At 39.2% G+C, this 6,308-nt stretch overlaps 1 pseudogene; it reads left to right on the top strand.

Moving 5' to 3' along the window:
* The first annotated feature begins 284 nt into the window (after nt 1-284).
* Nucleotides 285-1,393, top strand: LOC123944321 (annotated as a pseudogene).
* The last annotated feature ends 4,915 nt before the right edge of the window (nt 1,394-6,308 follow it).

Here is a 6,308-nt window from a genome sequence, read left to right as displayed (position 1 = left end):
TTGAATGAGAAGTCTTTTAAGTTCTTTATTCCAGTTTGATTATACCTCTTGAACTGTCTTGGATTAAACCCAGTTTCTGTCTGTCTAATTATTAATAGTCCCTTTCACTCCCTAAATTATCCTAATTTTCCTTCTTTTTTTTAATCCTAATTTTCATTAGGTAAGTATTTGGTTACCCTATTGTTCCAACTTTTTTTGCCTTATCATTAAATACAATAAGAATAGAAAAATAGAATCAGGTCGCAACCTCAGCCTCGCCTGCCGCCTGCCACTGCCTCTGGACCATGGACCCCTGCAAAGTGAGCGAGCTTCCGGCTTTCGTGAAAATGTGTAAGCAGGATCCGAGCATTCTGCACACCGAGGAAATGCGTTTCCTGCGGGAGTTGGTGGAGAGCATGGGGGGTAAAATACCACCTGCCACTCATAAAACTAAATCAGAAGATAGTGTCAAGGAAGAAAAACAAGATAGTAAGAAGGCGGAGGAAAACATAAAGGCAGATGAACCATCAAGTGAGGAAAGTGATCTAGAAATTGACAATGAAGGTGTGATTGAACCAGATACTGATGCCCCTCAAGAAATGGGAGATGAAAATGTAGAGATAACCAAGGAAATGATGGATCAGGCAAATGATAAAAAAGTGCTGCCATTGATGCCCTAAATGATGGTGAACTACAGAAAGCCATTGACTTGTTCACAGATGCCATCAAACTAAATCCTCGCTTGGCCATTCTGTATGCCAAGAGAGCCAGTGTCTTCATCAAATTACAGAAGCCAAATGCTGCCATTCGAGACTGTGACAGAGCTATTGAAATAAATCCTGATTCAGCCCAGCCTTCTAAGTGGTGCGGGAAAGCACATAGACTTCTGGGCCATTGGGAAGAAGCAGCACATGATCTTGCCCTTGCTTGTAAACTGGATTATGATGAAGATGCTAGTGCAATGCTGAAAGAAGTTCAACCGAGGGCCCAGAAAATTGCTGAACATCAGAGAAAATATGAGCGAAAACGTGAAGAGCGAGAGATCAAAGAAAGAATAGAAAGGGTTAAGAAGGCTCGGGAAGAACATGAGAGAGCCCAGAGGGAGGAAGAAGCCAGACGACAATCAGGAGCTCAGTATGGCTCTTTCCCAGGTGGCTTTCCTGGGGGAATGCCTGGTAATTTTCCTGGAGGGATGCCTGGAATGGCAGGGGGGATGCCTGGAATGGCAGGAATGCCTGGGCTCAGTGAAATTCATAGTGATCCGGAAGTTCTTGTAGCCATGCAGGATCCGGAAGTTATGGTGGCCTTCCAGGATGTGGCCCAGAACCCAGCAAATATGTCAAAATATCAGAGCAACCCAAAGGTTATGAATCGCATCAGTAAATTGTCAGCCAAATTTGGAGGTCAAGCATAATGCTCTTCTGATGGGATTGGGAGGGAGACAAACCATAAATGACTCTTAATCTCACAAAACAAACTGGGGGTTGCTGGGGGGAGGTGGGATTGGGAGAGGGGGAGCGGGCTATGGACATTGGGGAGGGGAGGCGAACCATAAGAGACTATGGACTCTGAAAAACAACCTGAGGGTTTTGAAGGGTCAGGGGTGGGAGGTTGGGGGAACAGGTGGTGGGTGATGGGGAGGGCACGTTTTGCATGGAGCACTGGGTGTTGTGCAAAAAGAATGAATACTGTTACGTGAAAAAAATAAATAAATAGAAAGCAAAAAAAAAAAAAATAATGCTCTTCTGACAAATAAAGCCCTTGCTGAAGGAAAAGCAACTTCGATCACCTGATGGATGTCGCAATAATACAAACCAGTGTACCTCCGACCTTCTCATGAAGAAAGCTGGGGTGCTGTGAAGAGAATCCCTACCCCTCCGCTCCCCCATGCAACTGAAACATTCTACAATGGTTTGCCATTAGGGTATTCATTCAGATAATGTTTCCTACTAGGAACTACAAACTTGAAACACTTTTTAAACCTTAAAAATATTTAAAAATACATTAAAAGGGGAAAAAAAAGAATAGAAAAATATTTCATATTTTTCAATTTGTGTGTTTTAAAATAGTAGCAGTGCCATTCTCTAAATCTTAAACACTATGCGGCAAGTGAACAGCTACTTGGCTTCTTAAGCTCACTCGTGCATGCATCATGTCACAAAAATGTTTGGCATGAAGTAATTGATGTGATCAATATCCTAAAACAGCCAGCCCAGGTTTGGTACTGAAACAACAACAGCAAAAACTAAGACAGACAAAACCCAAACCAAAACATTGATATACCTCATATTTCTAGTACTGACTTATAATTCTTATATTTCTCTGACATTTCTTTACAAGTTTGTGCAAACATCCAGGGATTATAACCCAAAGTTTTTTCAAAGCTAAACATTTCTGATATAGACTTGCTAAGAAAAATCTTTTAACTGTATCCCAAAGAGTACAGTAAGCACTGTAGACCATCCGGTATTTGAACTCACATTTCCCTGTTACCTTGAGAAGAATTCAAAGTTTTGCACAACACGTTAAAAAAACAACTTTTTAGTAAAGTCTAATTTGCATAGCCAACCCCCAAGGATCACTTTGGGGTTCCTGAATTATTTTGATGACTGTCCTCTTAGGAAATAGGAAAACTATTAACAGACTCTTCTTTTTCTTCTGTGTCATCTATAAATGGATCATGTCTAGTAAATTCTAGTTTGCAACTATTGATTCCAAAGACATATATCACTAGTCACAGCTGCAGAACTGAAGACTTCAGTCAATAACTCCTAGTTATTATGTTGTGCTAGTTAGACACTTTAACCTCAATTAAATTGAAGAAGAGACTTCACTAGAAAATGAACTCATTTTATGGGTATTTAAGTTCCTATGGTACAAAAATTGCCAACATTTTTACTTAGATGATTACATTAAGAGTACAGATTTCTTACATGCTCAGTGATAAATATATTTTAAAAGAACCCTTATAAAATGGATTGATTATATATTTAAGTACACTGCTCACCTAATACATATCTGTGCCATTGTAGCATGGTATAATATATATTGGAACTTTTTAAATGAAATAAATGTTTTCCATGTAGACTCACTCATAACGTGGTCATTTCTATCAGAGAGTGTAAAATGGCAGATAGTAGAGGGTAATTTCATCCTATATAAAAATATCTAGAATTATTCCCCATGAACATACTACTATTAACTTCAGTTATTCCTTTTTTTTTCTTTTTTTAATATATAGTTACTTATTTCAGCAAATATCCCTGGTATTGTGATGGTACTTGGATCATATATCTCTCACAGTGAATAAATTTTAATTAAAAAAATCACCATGTACATTTTTTTAAAGATTTTATTTTATTTATTTGTCAGAGAGAGAGAGAGCACAGGCAGACAGAGTGGCAGGCAGAGGCAGAGAGAGAAGCAGGCTCCCCACCGAGCAAGGAGCCTGATGCAGGACTCGATCCCAGGACACTGGGATCATGACCTGAGCAGAAGGCAGCTGCCCAACCAGCTGAGCCACCCAGACATTCCAAAAATCACCATATATATTTATTTCCCCAATAGATGTTTTATTTATTTATTTATTTTTTAATGTTTTGTTTATTTATTTATTTGACAGAGAGAGAGATCACAAGCAGGCAGAGAAAGAAAGGGAAGCAGGCAGAAAGCCCAATGTGGGGCTTGATCCCACGACTCTGAGATCATGACCTGAGCTGAAGGCAGAGGCTTAACCCACTGAGCCACCCAGGCACCCTCCCAACAGATGTTTTAAAGATGAGCATGGACTGGAGTTCAGGAAAACTGAATACTATTTTTTATTCTCCCATTGCTACTTACCCAATGTGTGACTAGAGACAAGTTCTTTAAGACTCAGTTTCATGATCTTTTTCATCAGTTGCTTCACCTCAAGTAGATGAAATTATTCTAGAATCCTGATACTGACCTTTCTAGTCTTCTCTCCTCTCCTTCATTTCTTTGTTTCAGAGAATGGGGCAAACCTGACTGCTCCATTCCTGACAAACTTTTATTTTAGGAATATTCTATAGGATCAAGGACATAAGAAATGAATGTTCTCACTCTCTGCAAGCTTTAGGAATGATTGAATATCCATACTATAAAAGCCACATTTATTTAGAATCAATCAATTTTACAACCTTTGCTCATAATTAGTGTTGAAAGGATGTATTATATGTAATAGACTTATAAACCTCAAGTTACTTCTTGTGAATAGTGAATATCATGACTCAGTTAAATGAAATGAAAACCCAAATCAAATTGTCATGAGTGTAGACATATTAATGACATCTCAAAGATGTCCACAACTAATTTCCAGACTGTGAATATTATATTACATGGCAAAAAGGAACTAAGGTGGCAGATGGAATTAAGGTTGCTAATCAGATGATATTAAAATAGGGAGATTATTCTGAATTAGTTGGATATGCACTAGATGGACACAAGGATTCTTAAATGTGCAAGTTGGAGGCATAAGAGTCAGTCTAAAAATGAAATAATGTGAGAGAGAGATTTGAAAGCAATTGCTGGCTTTGAAGATGAAAGGAAACCATGAGCCAAGGGAGGTGGGAGCTAGAGGGGGGGGGAAAAAGGATAATTCCCTACAGCCTTCAGATGAAAACATAGCCTTGACAATTTGATGTTAGATTAGTGAGATCTATAGAATTTTGACTTCCAGAATGATAAGATGTCAATACATTTGTGCCGTTTAAAGTCAATAACTTTGTGATAATTTGTTACAGTAGCCATTGGAAACTAATAGTCATTAACAGGAAATTAACAGAGTCATTGCTGAGCTGCTACTTCAGTAGACAATAGACTGTCTTAATTATTAGTAATTTTAAAATGTTTTTCCCGTGTTACAATATTTTTAAAAAAATTGTAACACAAATATCATTATAAAATATTGTGTATGCAGTAGAATGAAAATCATGGACTTTAGAAACATGGAAACTATCAATACAAGCATAAAAAGAATACAAAGTAGCATGTATTTTTTTTAATTCTTTTTTTTTTCCATTTTATTTATTTTTTCAGCCTAACAGTATTCATTCTTTTTGCACAACACCCAGTGCTCCATGCAATACGTGCCCTCCCTATTACCCACCACCTGTTCCCCCAACCTCCCACCCCTGACCCTTCAAAACCCTCAGGTTGTTTTTCAGAGTCCATAGTCTCTTTTGGTTCGCCTCCCATTCCAAATTTTTTTTTTTTTAATAAACATATAATGTATTTTTATCCCCAGGGGTACAGGTCTGTGAATCGCCAGGTTTACACACTTCACAGCACTCACGATAGCACATACCCTCCCCAAAGTCCATAGCCCCCTCCCCCTCTCCGAATCCCACCTCCTCCCAGCAACCCCCAGTTTGTTTTGTGAGATTAAGAGTCATTTATGGTTTGTCTCCTTCCCAATCCCATCTTGTTTAATTTATTCTTCTCCTATCCCCCTAACCCCCCATGTTGTTTCTCCATGTCCTCATATCAGGGAGATCATATGATAGTTGTCTTTCTCCGATTGACTTATTTCACTAAGCATGATACGCTCTAGTTCCATCCATGTCTTCGCAAATGGCAAGATTTCATTTCTTTTGATGGCTGCATAGCATTCCATTGTGTATATATACCACATCTTCTTTATCCATTCATCTGTTGATGGACATCTAGGTTCTTTCCATAGTTTGGCTATTGTAGACATTGCTGCTATAAACATTCGGGTACACATGCCCCTTCGGATCACTATGTTTGTATCTTTAGGGTAAATACCCAGTAGTGCAATTGCTGGGTCATAGGGTAGTTTTATTTTCAACATTTTTTTTTAAAGATTTTATTTACTTATTTGACAGAGAGAGATCACAAGTAGGCAGAGAGAGTGAGAGGGAAGCAGGCTCCCTGCCGAGCAGAGAGCCCGATGCGGGACTCGATCCCAGGACCCTGAGATCATGACCTGAGCCGAAGGCAGCGGCTTAAACCACTGAGCCACCCAGGCGCCCCTATTTTCAACATTTTGAGGAACCTCCATGCTGTTTTCCAGAGTGGTTGCACCAGCTTGCATTCCCACCAACAGTGGAGGAGGGTTCGCTTTTCTCCGCATCCTCGCCAGCATCTGTCATTTCCTGACTTGTTAACTTTAGCCATTCTGACTGGTGTGAGGTGATATCTCATTGTGGTTTTGATTTGTATTTCCCTGATGCCGAGTGATGTGGAGCACTTTTTCATGTGTCTGTTGGCCATCTGGATGTCTTCTTTGCAGAAATGTCTTTTCATGTCCTCTGCCCATTTTTTGATTGGATTGTTTGTTCTTTGGGTGT

This window comes from Meles meles, chromosome 6, assembly GCF_922984935.1.
Source record: "Meles meles chromosome 6, mMelMel3.1 paternal haplotype, whole genome shotgun sequence".
Classification (NCBI taxonomy): Eukaryota; Metazoa; Chordata; class Mammalia; order Carnivora; family Mustelidae; genus Meles; species Meles meles.
The sequence above is the reverse complement of the archived record's forward strand: the minus strand, read 5'-3'. Positions and strand labels throughout refer to the sequence as shown.